Consider the following 18145-nt stretch of genomic DNA (forward strand, 5'->3'; position numbering starts at 1 on the left):
GTATCAATAGATACTGTGCTAGAGATTTCTAGCCTTCAGCAGGTCCCTCTACCTCTGCACAAAAGGACCAATGGATAGCTCTACAACTGCTTATTTGGAACCTTGTTTAATCAGTTAAACCAAACTAAATTCTGTATCTGACAGGAAGGCGTAACAGCCTATGTATGTGTGTGTATGTATATACATATGTACTTATTTACATATATATTTTGAGCACTCAACATGAAAACAGAACATCTATATATATTTTTATCCAATTTTATTACAGAATTTAAAATGGGTTCCTGTGTAACTCTATAAGCAGGTTTGTAGATATGGGTCATTAATAATATGATGGAAGTTTTGGAGTAGTTAAAAAAGATGTTTTAAGCACAATATTTCCCATAATGATTTGAAAATTCTTTTGCTACTCTAAGAGGAGAAGGCTTTAATCATTTGCAAAAACATGGATGATATTTTGTAGAAATTGTAAAAGCACCCTTAGTTTTTCACAGGAAAATGGAAAGATTAGCTCATGTATTCGGAGAGTATCAAGACAGGTCATATTCCACATAATTTAAGTAAAAAACATGGAGGATTTAGGTAGAGCAAAGCTGCATCTCTAGCCCACACAAAAAACCTCCTAACATGTACAGATTGTGCTCATAAAATCTGCAGTAATTTTTTTGTTTGCTGCAGCATAAATCTGTGCTTTTTACTTACAAGAACACTAATGAAATCTTTCATCTGAGTTAGGTTGCTTTTGTCATACTCTGATGTAACTTTTTACTCTCTCTGTTGGAAGTCATAAAATGAAAGAGGATCAAATCTTTCTTTGTACCTCTTAGAATGCATTTATATGTTTACTGGACTGAATGCTCTTCAGAACAAGGACTTCAATATCCTAGCTGTCTGAAAAGCATCTAGCATACCACTAGCAATATGCAAATACAGTATTTAATCCCACCATCTTTCTATGGCCTTTCTTTGTTTAATAAATCTTTCTGGCCACATGAAAAACACGTGAAAATGTTGTAATTCAAAATGGTTGTCAAATAATTGTTGTCAAATAAATAAATCCTTTATTTTCAACAGGCGAACATAAATAGCTACTAGACAAGAGAGTACAGCTTGGAAGAGAATTCTTTTCTCTGCCTGACTTGCCTGTTTGTATTAATTTATTTCCTCAATAGGTATGAACATGTTCTAAGGTAGTCTTTATTCTTACAAGAGACCAGAACAAAGGCCAGTTTATTTGTTCAGGCACTAGACAGAACAACATAGTAACTCAAAAATAGTTGAAAATTAATACATATCATTTGATACAAATCATATAACCCAACAGAAGAAGAACAAGAATCAAGGAAAGAACAAGGAAAATGTTCTACCAGTCATGATTTAATAAAGAACATTATGATAGCTACCAGCAAAGCGTAATCAAAAATGCATCTTTTTGTAATATTTGTTCAAGGGAAACACCTTCATATTTTCAGTTGTCTATTTTGTTTTCTTCCATTTGCTAAACATATTGGAGATGAACAGAATGGAAACCACAAGCTCAAGTGTATTAAATGGGCAGTAAAAGAGCTACATTTGTTTTCCCTAGAATGTCTAGTATGTGTTGACAGAGCTGAGGTATTGCAATCCAGCCTACCACTTTCCAGTGGACTTCTTCAGCTTTACTGCCTAGACAGAGCGCACCTCTCCCCACCACTCCCAAAACTGTTACTCCTGACACCAGTTCTTGAACCCCTTTTGTAAATACATTTTGTTCTGTCAAAGCTACTTCCCCTTTCTTTTGCAAAATGATATACCCACACAGGGAAACTGAACAACACCTTGCTAGGCCTGTGAATGTTCCTATCATTTACTCCTCATTATCTCAAAAAGAATGAAAGAGCAGCTTTTTCTTCAATAGTGGGTTCTCTTTGGCGATTGTGAAAGAGAAAAAGTACCCAGGGAAGCATTCTATACCTAAATTTTCAAAAATTTCCACTTATTTCTGTCTTTATAAAGTGTCTATTAAGAGCTCCTCTTAGAAATAAAAAAATGGAGGTATTCAAAACCAGAAAGTACTGTGAAATGAATATGAGACTATGTTGGCTGTTTTCCCAGAGTATGTCTGAAAATTGGGAAAACAGCAAGGTTTCAAGCATTCCACCAAAATCCATATGGAATGCATGCTCAGAGAGAAAAGTTACCATTTTCTGTTAAAGCGCTTGTTCAAAGAGAACGTAAAACTTTACAGTGATAGGGGCTCTTTGATGCTTAATTAGTTTTTTATTGAATACACAGTGTTCATCCAAAAATCACCTTTTCCAGGTACCTGAGGGCATCTTAACCTTTGTTTAGTGCAGGATGAAATCCAGCTTGTCATTGCTACATCTTCAGTTAACTAAGACAGTTCCTCTTAATCTTACCATAATGCATCAGAAACATAATGTTGATATCCAAACATTGATTAAACAACCCTGGGGCCAAATGCATATGTTTGCTTGCAGAAGAACCAAAATATGACCTTTGCAAAAAAACCCACTGTAGCTCACTTGTTTCCATCCTTCCTCAGCAACTCGTAAATACTTGTGTATACGTTTCTTTTACCTGTCTCCTATAGCTTCTTTCCTTTCTTCTTTTCTTCCCTTTTTAATGACAGTCAGATCTTTAATCTTGCCTGTTAGTTGTGGTTTGCACACCTGTGAACACCTGGTTTAAGGAACCTGCATAGCTCTGAGGTTCTGCAGAAGCTGAGCAAAGGCTCAGAGCAACTAAATGGTATACTTAAGGCACCTAAAAGGCAATTGGGTCTCTAAATCTATTGTAAGAATCAGCATCCAACCTAGTTTATAAACAGATAGGATTGAATTATCTAATGAACATATCACTCATTGTTGGTGGGCAGGATGATAAGCAGATTCCTCTGAAAAGTATATGGTTCTCTCAATCATTACCATGAATTTCAGTGCATCCAGTTTTGTTATCCTTGAAAAAGTTCCCAAGTAATTTTCAATCCGTGGTCTCTCATGTAATTGCAATACGATATTGTCACAGGAACCACTGGCTGGCACTGACCGCAACATGATAGTTCATATTAATTAGCTAAACACAGACAAGTGACTTATGAGCAGAAAGGCTTTTATGTTAGTGATATCCTGCACTAGATGGTGCTCTGCACATGTATTTTCTTAGGTAAATGCCACATTTGGTAAACTAGTACAACTGTTTCTCCTGATTAAGTTAATTATTAAATTATAGAAAACGAGTAAAAAATGTTAAAGTGAATTTAGTCCTTAACTCACTTTTGAAATCATACATGAGTTCCTAAGGTTACCTAAAACCTATGAAAACTCACAGCATCTAATTAGCTTGAGGTATGGCACATTCAGGCAGTTAAACTGTCTAAAAAGCCTGGCGTTACAACAGTAGCTCATATCTTCTGCTGATCAGTAAACAGAAACAAAACTGTGCAAGTTCCAAACGCTATCTGAACTAAGATATCTGCACTGTTGTGTTCCTGCTATGATTCCTCTACTTCTCACCCCGGATGGGATCTTTCTACTTTTCACATCTCAAGTACCCTGAAATTCAAGGGAACTTTACTGGACTGAGGCCCATCTTTGTGTCATAACACAAATAATAAAGCATTTTAATGTTTCTCATGATCAAGAAACTGAGATTTCGTGAATGCTTGTGGCACCCACTAAATGACATAAATGCTTGTGCCATAGCGAATTTATGGCAGGGAGAGCAAGAAATCCATCTCCTGCCAAGATGCCATACACCCATCTGGGAAAAACACCCTCTCTGAAATCAGTTGGTTCTTCCTGTGGTACTCAGCAAATGTAAAATTCATGCTGCATGTAATTGCCAGAAAGTCTTACAAGTCTCACTCTATAGGCTAATATCTAAGTTTGAATTACTGATGCTTGCAAGACGTACAAACATTTTATCTTGTGATAAAGGGGATTTTAATGATTGTAGCGCACCTCCTTTTTCTTATTTTCTAATAACTTTGAATCACTCATTTTAAATATCCCAGGGAAATTTTTTAAATAAGGCTAATTCAAATTGTTCCAGTCCTCTGTCACAGAATGCTTCTTACCTCTGTTACGCAGCATGCTTAATTAAAGATCTCAGCACAGTTCTCATCTATTCCTTTTATTGATTCTACCTAACAAGGGGCTTAAGAGCTTCTCCATTGATTTCACTACCCCTCTGACTTAGTACAGAAAAAAAGAAAACAGAGAAGTCACACCCGTCTGGAATAACACAAGTCGCTCAACCTAAAATTCCTAAGCAAAAAGTTGTAGAGTATTGAAGGAAGGGAAGGGCTTCCTTTTTGTATTTACACAACTTGGGAAGAAAAGTCATTAGTAAAACAACTTAAAAAAAAAGTAATTAATGTTTACAATCCATGACAATAACTTCAAATTCCAGTTGATAGTTCTCTTTCAGTCCTCAACATTAAACTAAACCACTTGAGCCTCTAAACCTGGCATAAAGTTTCATGTATAAGACGTTAACTGGACACTTTCCCAGCTATGTATTTCTCAACTTCTTTTTTTTTTTCTTTGTCTCCCCAAAAGAACGAACAAATTTAATTAAAATCAACTGAGTCCAGTGAAGTTACACTGGGGATGAATTAGGCATACCACCTGCTCCTCAAGCAGATAATTTATATTGTATCCTAAAGAAAACACAGTTTTAACAACAAATTATATTATTTTCTCATTAATCAGCCATATTAATTATATAGCATTCTATAGGGCATGTAGCCCTGTAAGTCTGTCTGTGCTATGTAATTCATCATATACTAGTGATCATCAACCTTCTCCTGTGTTACCAGAACAAATACCTGCACTTACGTCCAGCACAAGCTGAGAAGAGCTAGAAAGCAAGGAAGAGATTGCCCATGACGTCTCACTTGTTGATGCATGTGGTAACAGGCTATACATTCTCTATATAGGTCTCACAATGTGTCTGTCTTTTCTACACTAATTAACTGTCAAAACCAAAATTCGAGAGAAATTGAGGCATCCTGCAGCTTTTCAAATCACATCACTAAAGATGAGGAATGAGCATCAGGCTGTGCAAAGTGGCAAGAGTTCCTGACAGAAGTAATAGGGCTATCAAATTTACTTTTGAGGTCTTCTGGTGTATCGCAAAGTGACTGTAGGGAAAATAGAGACTTCATTAGAGAACAGCACTACCATAATGATTTCAGCAGGTGAAATATAATTTATATGGAAATATACCTTTGTTTCTTACTTGATGGGCGACCTCTTCATCTAAGACAGCTTTAAAAAAATACTCAACTTTGTATCCTAGACTTTGCTCATGGGAAGATCTTACCAGCAAGTACAAAAGACTGCCTGTTTCACAAAGACACATGCCGCATTATGGCTCTTTATATTATCAGCGAGGATACAGATATTTTTGAATAACTCAGTGGAAGTTGATGTCTGGCAGCTGCCTTGTGCCTTGTCTCTGTTATTCACCTTTTTTTTTTTGTTTTTTTTTTTTTCACCTACAGTATCTCCTTTCAGTTGAATAGTGCTGGAACCAAAAATGTAAAATGAGACTTGAGAGAAGTCAGCTGCTAATAAAAGGTTCCACTGTCCTTTCTTACTGACCCACTAATTTAAATGCAAGCAACTCTGATGTGATACCAGAGCAAGCTTTCATTGGGGTGTATTTATGCTTACTCATTAAAAACAAAGAAGTTTCAGCAGACTGCTTCTTGGAAATGTGACATAAATCTTCAGCTACAAATGCATTTCATAGATTATTTTAAGCAAAGCCTATATTATTCTCTGAAATAAAAAAAAGTACTGCACTACTGTTCATTTCACTGCCTATTTTACCATCAAGGAGTCCAATCATAGAGGGAAGAAAACAAGTGACCAAAATTAAATCCCTTTTCGGGGACATAGATTTTGAAAGGCAGGGGGAAATTGAACCCTTCTGATTCATGGATCTATTTTCCTAATATAAAGAAGATTAAAACCCAAATGGTATGCATTTTCAGTTTAAGAAGTGAAACCTAGATATGTAGATATGAGTGAGAATGACATTTTTCCCCGGCACCTCTGATTTTCTCTGTATCATGTGGCAAGTCACTGAACTCATTGATACTCTCCTCTGTATGACAGAAAATATGATTTGACTGTTACGGCCTTGTGAAACCTCCTCAGGAAACGTGTAATTCAAGGATTATGTTTTATTTATTCTATTACTAGCCTGCTACTAGTTCTGTCTGATCCCTGTCTAGTAATCAGGAATCTTCAATTTTTTCACGTGGATAAACCTTACTAGCAGCAGTTCCTAAACTATATACAACATAAGAAGACGCTTAAGGCTTTTGGTGCAACTATCTGCGTACTGGTTATGGTAGCAAATGGCTCTGTTTCAGAAGCATTTGGCACAGTTAGTAGTTCAATCCCTGGGAGGGGGTGTACTGCACAAGTATTTTAGGTTATATTAAAATGCCCAGAGTTCTCCCTGAAAGATTACCTTTGCTAGCTTACATGCAAAGCGGTGTATTTAAAGGAAAGAATGCTGACTATAGCAGAAGACTCCACTATACTTACCTCTTATTGTCTCCAGTTTCTAGACTGGCATGATTAATTAAGGAAGTCTGGAGCTTAAACTTCCACAGAGACAGCAGGGCTGAAGAGCAGGAAGTAATCAGCTGTAGTTGGTACCACCATCCATTATATCAATATTCACAGAGACAGGCTCACTAACTCTATTAAGAGCACTGCCTGTTATAGCCATTTAAACACACTGCAAGCTGCCTATTGTAGATGGGCAAATGAAATCCAGAAGTGCATAGTATGGTATTTCAGTCAGGTTTCTGTGATATTGTACAAAGTAGGGAAAAAGTAGTCAGGCACACTAGGATTCCTTGGGTAATCTAGTAATGCATAAGGTCTTAGAAAATGCAGTTTGCTACTACAGTTTGCATTTCATACTGTGGAAAATTATAAAAACTGACAAATGCCCACTAACAGGCTGAGCAAGAGATTGTGGTTAAGGAGGGCGCCACGTGGGACGGCAGGGATGAGTACTCTTCCATTGCACATTCCAGCTCTGACTCAGAAGCATCCTCACAATAGAAACATACATGTTTTTATAATCCCTTGTGCAAATAAACTGACTTCTGCCTCAGAAGATTCTGAAGATTCTGATTACATCTTGGGTTACCCACACGCTAGCCTTCAGTTCAGCTAAAAAAGCAAGTACCTAGCAATGAAGAAACTAACATGTTTGTTCCTAACTTTTCCTACTACTACCCAGGACTACTGGCCTACCACAAAAAGGAACCGAAGTGAAAACAAAGAAAGAAATTGATTGCTTGGACAATATTAATTATCATTTCCTTAAGCTTTACAACAGCCAAAATCATACATCTAAAATATTAATTCAAAATGTGTCTGGTTTATTAATAACTTCATTTTTTTATAAGGTCTTTACAGTATGAAATGGCAACATGTAACATCATAGACAAATCCTGCTGCATCCCAGGTGAGGAGTGCGGTAGGCACATAATACATGCATGACCTTTCTCATTTACCTGCTATTTTCCAACAAAATTATGTTGTTCTTATTTCAGATGTACCTGATTCAACAGTAATCTTGTCCAATTTGTAAAGTCAAGTGGCTTGAACCTTAGACAGGACTAAATTTTCTTATGTAAGGCCTGTCCAGCCATTAAAACTATGCCAAGAACAACAGCCTTCCAGGCTGTTGCGTTTAAGTTGTGGGTTTTTTTCCCTAGCAAAGTTTCTCTGGTCAGTTAGAAGTAGTATTGGGGGGAACAAAAATAATACATCAGACCCATTCTAAGTAAAATAAGGATTGGTTCAGACATGAGTTCATATAAGACCTTTAAGTGATCTACGCTGCAGCAGAAAAACATGGACTGAAAAACATTAAGTGCAAATTAGGATTTTTTTTCCCCATTGGATTATTTTCACTCTAAATTCTGTGTGTGTTTTCACACCTTCTTCCCTTTGGCTAGCGTTACCACCCGGGAGTGTGGTAATAAGTAAATTTACTTTCGTTTTCTTGCTCCCATTGGATGCATACCATTTCTTAAAAATGACATGCAGAAAATGCTTGGTTTGTGTTTTCTTTAGTTGTTTCCCGCCAGTCTTTACTGTCCATTCAGTAACCTTTCATGCATACAAAACACCATTCAGTTTCAATCACCAAATCAAAAGCACATGCTGTCCCTTCATTCATGGTGGAATTCATCTGTCCATATTAGAGAGGACAGGAAAGAGAGAAGGGTTTCATTCTGTGGTTACCTGACTGTTCACCTTTGGTGGTTCCCTTTAGAGCAATTGGTGCTAAATCCTGCCATAGGCTGCTGCAACACAGCTTCCTCTGGGCATTGTTTTGTTCCATCCTGTCTCAGGCTCAGATGAGGACATCTTGTCGCCAACACAGAACCGTTTTTGAGTTTTTGCTCGCTATTTTGTCAATGACAGTTTCTGCTTAGTACCCACTGCTTTTATCACAATTACTCCCATTTTTCTGTTGTATGTACGTATGTATGTCTTGTTACATACACTGTACCTACTGCTAAATAGGACTATTCCAGCCAGCATGAACATGGGCATAACTTGCAATATTGAGATGCTGTGTTTTTAATGCGATACACATTCACATGCATAGAGGCCTGAAACCCTTAGAAGCCTATTGAAAGACCAGAAAAATCCCATTACTGAACAGGGTCCAAGCAAAGAGCAGCATAGTACACTAAATTACATTGTCTTGTGAGCTCTGAAGCACCATCAAGTTAGCACCTATTAACAACTTATTATGCATCTGCTGGTCTGCAGAAATTGTCAGCATGTATTACTTTGCATCTGCTATAGGCAAGCCTTCTCTCCTGACAGAACAAGTCACATCACCATGCATTTGCTGCTGGCTAAAAGCCTATTCATTCCTGTACCCACATTTACCACTGTGCAAATGATACTTGCTAAACCCTGCTAACAATCTCACATCGGGGAGATGCTGCAACACCAATATGATTTATGTGTTCTTGAATCACAGAAAAGTGACAGAAGCAAATAATATTCAGCACCATTTAAACAGGTCACCTCCTACAGATAAGAATTGAATTGGTATTACTTCAGCAACATTTTATTTCTTCAAAACACAAAGTCTATAGTGAGCCAGCGATGAAAAACCACTGAAAAGCAGGAAAGAAACGGTTGTATCACATTTTCCTTCTATTAGTTTCCCTTAAATAAGTCTTAGTGCCAATAATTCTTCTGCAGACCCCTGTTAACCACTGTTTATATAGCTGAAGGCAAGCATATCTTGGAGCTGTTGCAGAGGGCTCACGAGCACTTGTTTTCTGGCAAGAAACACTTCAAATAGGCCTGTGCAAGTGTTCTCTTGGAATTTTATCTTCACTTTCCTTTCTTTCCCCCAGATGGTTTCTTGAACAGAAAGATTTTCAGAAGGTCTTGTAGAAGAAAAGGTGTTTTCCTTTAAGAAAAAAAAACACAAACCAAACCCCAAAAAAGCAAGCAGCAAGAAACAAACAGAAATAGAAAAAAGTAAGAATGTGCGGTGCTGGCTGCTTTTCATCCTGTCCTCAAGGCTGAAAGTCTCCATTCCCTGTTCACTGTCTCTAATAGCTAGATTATCTCCCAGTCCTCTCTAGCTGATTCATCTGCCAACATCTTGTTTAGAGAGCTCCTCCAGTGTCTCCTCTAATTTGCTATGGGGTGCCACAGAGGTCTGTTGCCAACCATTGTGTCTTTATCACATCAAATAATCCCACCTGCAGAGAGATCCGGCTCATCTCTAGGCTCTTTTTTCACAGGTGTCTTCCTCTCTCTCCTCTGACCAAGTCATTCATCAAATTAGTGCCCTTGTGGTTATTCAAACATCAGCTCCAGTTCAGTATGACTGAAAGCCAGGATTCTGAATTTTCTTTCTGTTAGTCTTTTCTTGACATCTGCAAAGAACACCCCTATTCTATAGGAAGTAGGCAGGTTTGACTGAAAAGCTTCACCTTGTGGCAATATATGAATCTCTCAAATATCTTCTTCACATGATCTGTGATTTAACCTTTCCTAGCAGCTATCCTCACAGCCAGCATACTTTTTTCAAGGTTTAGCGATTTCCCTTGCTGTACTATCCCTTCTCTATTGCCTTGACAAAGCCAATTAAATTCTCAATTTTATTCACATGGATTGAAAATAGTGTTTTAAAGAGAACTCTGCTGGGCTGTCATGTTCATTATACAATCTCCTTTTTTTCCTCTCAGAATAGACACATAGCCATACCTGATATTTTTGCATAAATCTGCTTGTGTGAAAGTATGTTTGCTTAAGAAACAGCATATGTGGAAAATACTAAGGGGTAACAACTGTAGGTACAGAACAGTAAAGTTGTCATTCTGCATGTGGCTATGTAAGCTCAGTGAAATTACCCTAAAAAAGTAAGGGGGGGGTGGGGGGGTGGGGAAATTAGTCTTTTTTTATTATTATTAGAAAAAATAGAAAAGTAATTAAAATAGTCTAGAAGAATATACATATTCTGAATCACTAATACCAGGAAGAAAAAAACCTCCTGTCCAGATTTCTCAAAATATTAATTGGAATAAAATGGTTGAAGTCCTGTCTTAAATCCATAGAAGATGAAACAATGTTTTCCTTAATCACTTTATTTGGCACAAGAAAATGCTTCCAAAAATTATTGAACAGAGTTGTTCTTATAAATTGTGCTAGAAACTATAAGTCAATTTTTTAATGTGCATTTAAGAATAATGGAAGGAATAAATAATTAATAACACATACAATGTAGAGGTTTATCTAACAGATAATGGCCCACAAAAGGAAGAGTTTTATTACATTAGGGAATCAAGTGAACTACAATTAGTCTAATGGTTAAAGTGCTAAGAGTACTTTCTAGTTCCCGACCAGTACTGCTTGTAAATAGAGTACTGAGCCTTGTTTTAGTGAAAAGCATATGAAGAAAAAATTGCTTATGGGATTAATTTAGCCCAGAGATCTGTGATCTGTTCACCAGTACTTTTTGTGAGGATACCCATAGTCTGTCTGACTTTTCTGAACTATGGAGGAGAAATACCAAGGATTCTTAGAATGATTCTACTTGTAGCCATTACAGGTAAAGTCACCAGTAAAATTACAGGATCGAGCCCAAATTACCATCCAAAGACATTTTCAACATTTTCAGCAGGACTACTCCTAATGATTTTCTCTACATACATCATCAGTATGTTGTCAAAGCAGGAAGTATACAATTTTATTCAAATAGGCCTTGGGCGGAAGAGGAGTTATATGAACGTGAAGCGTGTGGTAACAAAAGTTAAAGAACATTCATTAGTAATTGAGCCTCAGAAGATAATGAAGACTTTCAGCTGTGGTGCTATACTTTTCTTCAACCAAAATTGGCACTGGCCTCCGGAAGGGTTTGCTTTATATTATGCAGTACTTTCAATGTAGTCTGCATAAGCAAACAAAGGGGAACAGTACTTTCCACTTGCCAGAGAAATTAAATGCAGTTATTGACATTCATTACATGTCTCCACTGGCCCTGTCTCCACCTCAAAAAAAAAAAAAAAAAAATCACAACAGAGTACCTCCAGCCTGCTGAAATTTTATCTGACAAGTCAGCCTCCCAATGCCCATGAATTCACTGCTGTGCAACATGAACAAATCCACAACATGGGGTTTCCCCAAATACAACCAAGATAAGACTTATCACATACTGTAAATCCACCACAGGCCAAGCTGTTGCAGCATTAAGAGCTGCAACACCCAAGTTCTCGCACCAGTTTGCTAGCCAGGAGCCCCCAGCTCTTAGACACATGCCCCCGCTCCCAGAACCACACCAGAACAGTTGGTTGTTCTTGAACGGCCCAGGATCTCTAACAGCCAGTGTGAGAAGCACCTGAGTTGCTAATTACTGACACTGCAACTACAACCTTCTTAGCATCTAAAGCATTTAATTCTTGAGTTATGCTGGAATTATGTCTGCACTTCAGCATTTTTCAAAAGCATGAGAGGAGGAAGGAGAGGTCCTCTCAGCAGCTAAACAGGTGGAGCTTAGAGCTCGAGAGTCCTCAGAACATTGAATCCCTATCCAGCACTTCCCAGGAAATTCCTTTGTCACCTGGCCAGAGGCTAGCTGGGAGGAATGCCTTTCATTGTGCCTGCTGAAAGGCTGTTATTCTGTACAAACTAATCCACATTCATTGGGCTGGGAAGCAAGGCATCACTTTGCAATGCAACAATTAAGGTACCTAGCTGGGGGCAGGGAAATTTGAATTTCAGTCCCTGTTAGGAGACTGCTTTCCTAGGTGATTACCATATAATATTAAAGTACACAAGCAACCATTAAGAGTCAGGAGCAGAAACCAAGTGAGTTCCCTAATAACCTATTCAAAACCATTCATTACCTTGGATTCCAACAGGACACAGACCTGGCCATCCTGTGCTGCTGCATTTTTACTGTTGCTGATACTCAAGCTATCTAGTACTGTTTCGAATTATTTATGCCTGCTACAATCATTATCTATTATTAAAGACAGACATACACCCATCTCAGCGTAGTTTTTCTTTCCAGCCCCTTCAAAGGCATTTGTGGAGCCTACTTCTGACTAACTCCTATTGACAAGAAATAAGGAAAGAATATAAAAACTTGCCTGTTACTCCATTTCTTCCATTTTCTACCTGCTGAGATACCCACCCCTTCTTCTGGTCTCTCCAATTCTTTCCCATACTTTATTCCTCTTTGTGGTCTTGGTTACCTTCCCCTTCATCATCCTTTGTCTTCTGTTTCTGTTACTCATCTTAAGGGGTTTTTTTTCCTTTCTTCCTCTTGTGTTTTTTTCTTTCCCTCCTTTTTCAGCATTCAGTGATGTGATACTGCAGTCTTCTTCCATTTATGAAACTCAAAATGCATAGACTAGAAAAGCAGAGATGGGAAAAAATGGCAGAGAAGCAAAAGTCTTCTTATAGCTACTAGCAAGAGAAGAAAGGGCTGTCACAAGGTTTTGATCAGAACAACCGTTTTCCAACAGCTTTTGATTAGAATCCCAGGAAAGGGAGTTCCAAGGGCAGATGATGCAAAAAATCTAAATTATACAGACCTTGCTGTCTTTAGTTCCTTCTCCTTCCTTGCACTGAGAGCCTTTGGCCAATTCAAAATCCTTGATGAGATTTGACAACATTTCCACCACGTAGTGGTTTCAGCTATCATCATCAACTGAATACCATCTTCTCAGGTGGGAATATTTCAAAGGAATGCTAGTACAACTGTTCATGAATTGGCTCATTATTATCTAATTTTAAAAGAATCCAAGTCTCTGCTTTTTAAAGTGAATTTTTTCCCTCTGATTACTACTGTATGAAAGGCCTAGACAAACAACAAAACCAGGAAAAATGAAAGAGCCATCAGAGTGGAATGGTTGCAGCTAATGCTGAATGAACTGTGGTCTTTGGTGGGATAAAGATCAACATGACAAGCTTTCAGTTACACCAATCAGTCGATACTTTCCAGACCATCCCCACAGTGACAAAGACAGAAGCATTTTTAAGTTGTAATTGAGATTAGCTTCGACACATACAGTTGGAGCCATGCCTGTGAACTTTGCTAAAAGGCTGGCTATGTAAACTATTTATCACTCAGTTTCAGATGAGCAGTTATCTAATGACACCACAAAAATCTCACTATGTCCCTCGCTCCACACGTTCAGTCACAGCAGTGGACTCATGCCAGGATGTTTCAGCTGTGCTACTGAAGGGTCTGCCTCCCAAGGTCTGAAGCACTGTATAGATGCTCCCTAAAGATTAGCATTATTCCCTCTCTGGTGTCCAAGTCTCGTACCGTGCTCAGTGTTACAGCCCAAAAGCACTCCTGCTCTAATCCGGCTCGCTGGATTTGCAGTCACGTGCTGACTGAAAGCCCATGCGTAATACTACTGACTCCAGCACGCATTGGATGAAGGCCATAAAGATGGGCAAGATTACTTTTCATGGATGGGAATAAAGTATTTTGTTTGTTACTACTAAGCTAACCACAACAAAAATAAATATTTCTCTTTCATGTGGTAATGAAACAAAGCCATCATGCTATATTCCTTTTTTAATTATTAGGTTGAAAGATTCAGTGTCTCCCTGGCATGTTTAATTCTGAATCATATATAAACAGCCAGCAACTGTGTACAGTCGAGGAGGGGAAGGTCAGGGAATTAGCTTGATGTCAAGAAAGCATTTCCTATGGAGTCACCAGATCTGTCCTGGATACAGACTCCTACACCAGCACACAGGGAGCCTGAAGGCAGCTGTGCCAGTGTGCACCAGACACGCCAGGTAAGCATCTCCAACCCTGCTGGCATTTGAAAGCTTCTTGTCCTTGGATATTGCATAGACAAAGCTTACTTTTAGGGGCATCGTTAAAAGATGAGTAAAAGATTTTCCCTTTTTGCCTCCTGTTGTGGGCAGCACCACCAGCTGGACACCGCTTTAGTGCCGAAGACCCAGCAGCCATTCCATGGGGCCTGGGAGACTGCCACGAGATCCACCGAAACCCCCAGGGCAGCAGATCCTGGAGGGAAGCGTTGGCTCTACTACCGCTCAAGTTCAGGATGTCAAGCACAAGGAAGCGGCAGCAATAACACCGTGGACAGGGTGCTAAAAGGCAGAGTTAAAGTTGTGGGTAATCGCTGCTAAACTGTATGTGGTTTGCATTTGTAAACTCTTGCATAAATGCAAAGACTAGCACGAGTCTGGTGCTGCCCAGCTTAGGCCATCGGGAACGCGGAGCCAGAACCTGCCGGGATTTGTTGTTGTTGTAACCTGGACGTTGCCTCCATGTTGCCGTGCACCATCACGCCAACCGCAGCCCCGCGGCGGCTCTCAGCTGCGCCCCCGGGCCATCCGCGCCGGCCGTGCTCCCGCACCGTGGATGGCCGCAGTGGGCAGGCACGCGGGGCCACCCGGCCACCTCCCGCGGGGCTCTGGGGCGCGCACCCCTGGGGCCAGGCCCGGCCCGGCTGCGGGAATGCGGCCCGGCCCGACCGGCCGCGGCCCGGCCCGACGGCCGCCCGCGGGCACCGGCCCTGCCCCCCGCAGCGGCAGCTCCGAGCTCCGCGCGCCGCCCGCGAGGCCACGCGCGGCCCACGTGCCGGCACCGGGGCGCGTCCCGCCGCGGCGGCTGTGGGCTGGAAACAACCCCCCGGCCGCCCCCCGTCACCCCCGCCGGGGCGACGCGCTCCCCGGCCGCCGCGGCGAGATCCTGCTCCTCGCTCCCGCGCGGTATTTTTAGTCGCTGACCCAGTTCCCCGCTCGGCTCCCTGCGCCTCCCCCGCCGCTGCGCGGCCGGGCCCCCCGGGCGGCAGCCCCCGCGCCTCCGCAGACAAAAGCGCCGCCCAGGGGCGGCCCGGCCCGCGGCCCGGCGCCAGGTGAGGAGCGGAGTGCGGGGCCCGCTGCGGGGCAGGTGCGGCCGGAGCGCGGTGGCGGCGCCTGGCTCGGGACGGCCGGGGCCGCTGGCGGGGCGGCGGAGGGGCGCAGCCGGGAGGGGGGAGCCGCGGCCGCCCGGCGCTGCGAGGAGCGGGCGGGCTGGGCGCGGGCGCGGCGCGGCCGGGGCCTCCGCGGGGGCGGCGCGGGCTGCGGTGCCGGCGGCTGGGCTGCTCGGGGCGGGTTTGTCCTGCGTAACCCGGCTGCGGGTGAGCGTCCGCGTGAGTACCGACATCGGCTTTTAAACAAGGGGTAGCTCCCCCCCGGTACCCCGGCCGCGGGCTGCCCGGGCGGTGCGCGGCGGCGGGCAGATAGCGGGGCGCGGAGCGGAGCTGGGGCTGTCCGGGCGCGGGGCTGGGGGGCGGCCGCCGCTCCCCGCTGCTGCTCGGAACTTTCTTGTTTGGTTGCGGGGCTTCGCCGCCCGCCGCTGTGCCGTGCGCGCCGGCAGGGTGGGCTGGGAGCCGCGGGGGGCACAGGTGCGGCGGCGGCGGGGCCGCTCCGGGGGGCTTTCCCCGGGGCTCGGTCGTCGAAACTTCGGGAGGGCGCTAGTGGTGTGGGTTCGGGTTTTTTATTTTATTATTTAAAGAAGCGGAAATTGTAGGCTGCTGGCATGGCTTTTTAGCTAGCTGCACACTGACGTCGTGTTTGAAATGTTTAAAGTCTGGTGGAGTTTGCGGTCACCCCCCGGACTGCTTCGGCCCCGCGGTGGGAGCGCTGCGCTCCCGGGGCTTTGAGTGCGGCTTTAATGCTCACTCCTCCGCTTGCTGCTATTAATACCACGCAAGGCTGGCGAGGAGAGCCAGCACTGGAAAAGGACGTTGAGCTTAAACTTGATGCTGTTGTGCCAAGGCGAGAGTGCAGATATTTAAAATAAATAATAAAAAAACCACCCCAGCAAACACCACCCTCCAAACAACCCACGCCCCCCCCGCACCACTGGTTTTTTTTTTACTTTACGCTCAGAGCCGAGCATCCCCTTCTCGGTAGGGATGTGTAGGTTCTGGCTTTCACGTTCTGCCACCAGAACGAAGCTGTGGTTCGGTGGGGTTTTGTTGTTTGTTTTATGCCTGTGATGTGACGGGCAGTGCAGCTGTTTAAAGCCCGCACCAGGGACTCATCTGAAAGATGAAGTCCCACACTGTGACAGATACACGCCTTTCACTTAGGCAAGTAGAATAAATCGTTATTGGTCGTTGCCTGTGCATTGTAAGGTTGGTTAACAGTCTAAAAGTAGTTGTGATGTAAAATACTACTAAGTCTAGCAGATCAGGTGATATGTACACTGATGAATACCGATAGCTAATATTGTTACTTTTCCTTTTTCTAAATGAGCTCTATACACAGTAAGATCTCTCTCTGAAGTGAGGAGAGGTAACCTTTTCATAAACTTTTTTTTTTTTTTTTTTTTTTTAGCAGGAAAGCTTTAGGCTGCTTGGTTTCTATCACTGAAGTTTTCAGAACGGATGGTGGTGACCAATATGATGAAGTTCACTGTCTGGATTACTAAATAAGACAGGTATTAGAAATTGTTTATTCTTCGTGACATGCACTGTGCCCCTGTGGAACTACAGTGATGCATTGTAGCGGCTGGCTTGCGTGACTCCACACCAGCCGCTGGGGCTAACTTAGCTCTTCTAATGCTAATTATCGTGGGTGAGCAATAGGCTGCTGTTTGAGCTCTGTTTTTATGGAGTGTAATTGTACATGTGGTCACAAGGCTGTATTTGAAATTCATATAGTCACTTTTAAACTATTGCAGAGTTCTGATTTCTGGCAGAGATCAGTCTGCTTCAGAACTGTGGCTGAAATAATGATAATAATCTGATAACTGATGCTAAAACTTTACCTAGCATCGTTTTCCATCCAGGGTAAACAGGATGCTGCATGTAAAGGTTCTGAAACTTAAAAATATTTGAACAAATGTTAAACTGTGGTAGCTGACACCTTAAAACGGGTTTCATGGTATCTTTCTGAGCAGTCTAGATTCAGTAACTAGCAAGCCTTACTACTGGATGCATAACTGTTCCTGGTTCTCATATGGTTTACTTAATCAGTTCTCAGGTATTGATTTCAGCTGTAAGACTAAGTCTGCAAAAATGTGATGCAGAGGCCTGACAAAGTCGAGGTTTGGCAGAGTAATGACACTCCAAATGCATTTGGGACTCCTGTTTCTAACTCTTGAATTTTGAGGTTTCAAACTTGTGTCGGCACTCCTGTATGGCAGTGGGTTTCTTTTTTAGGAAGAGCCAAGATTCTTGCACAGAGGTGGATTGTTATGAAAAATGTCAACTAAAAGGAGGCTTTTCTCTCTTTTTTTTTTTTTTTAACTTGTAGAACTTAGCATTGATCTGGGATCTAACATGTCAGGTAGCTAATGAACTCAACGATGTAGCAAAGTAATGATTTAGATTCATAATAGGAACTGTGGAATGCAGGTTAGCCAGCTGATAGTGTGAGACTAATTTTATATATATATATAAAAATAAAAGCATAAGTATATTTTTATACACATATATATGCATTTTATACATGCATGAATGTATCATTATATATATATAGAGAGAGAAATGTGGTATCTTACATATTCATGTAAGATGCTAAGATGTGCCACTGCTATATTGTGATTGTGTGATGCTGAGAAATACCTATGTGAGCAA

General features: G+C 41.7%; 1 protein-coding gene across 4 annotated transcripts in view; it reads left to right on the plus strand.

Moving 5' to 3' along the window:
- The first annotated feature begins 15415 nt into the window (after positions 1 to 15415).
- MTUS1 (microtubule associated scaffold protein 1) overlaps positions 15416 to 18145 on the plus strand; it is a 130658-nt gene continuing 127928 nt past the window's right edge. The window contains exons 1-2 of one of the 4 annotated variants that reach the window (XM_037382110.1): positions 15416 to 15433; positions 16902 to 17004. The gene's annotated coding sequence lies outside the window, so the exon portion shown is untranslated. The other 3 variants (XM_037382100.1, XM_037382084.1, XM_037382120.1) reach the window with 3 other exon arrangements.

This window comes from Falco rusticolus, chromosome 1 (assembly GCF_015220075.1).
Source record: "Falco rusticolus isolate bFalRus1 chromosome 1, bFalRus1.pri, whole genome shotgun sequence".
Taxonomy (NCBI): domain Eukaryota; kingdom Metazoa; phylum Chordata; class Aves; order Falconiformes; family Falconidae; genus Falco; species Falco rusticolus.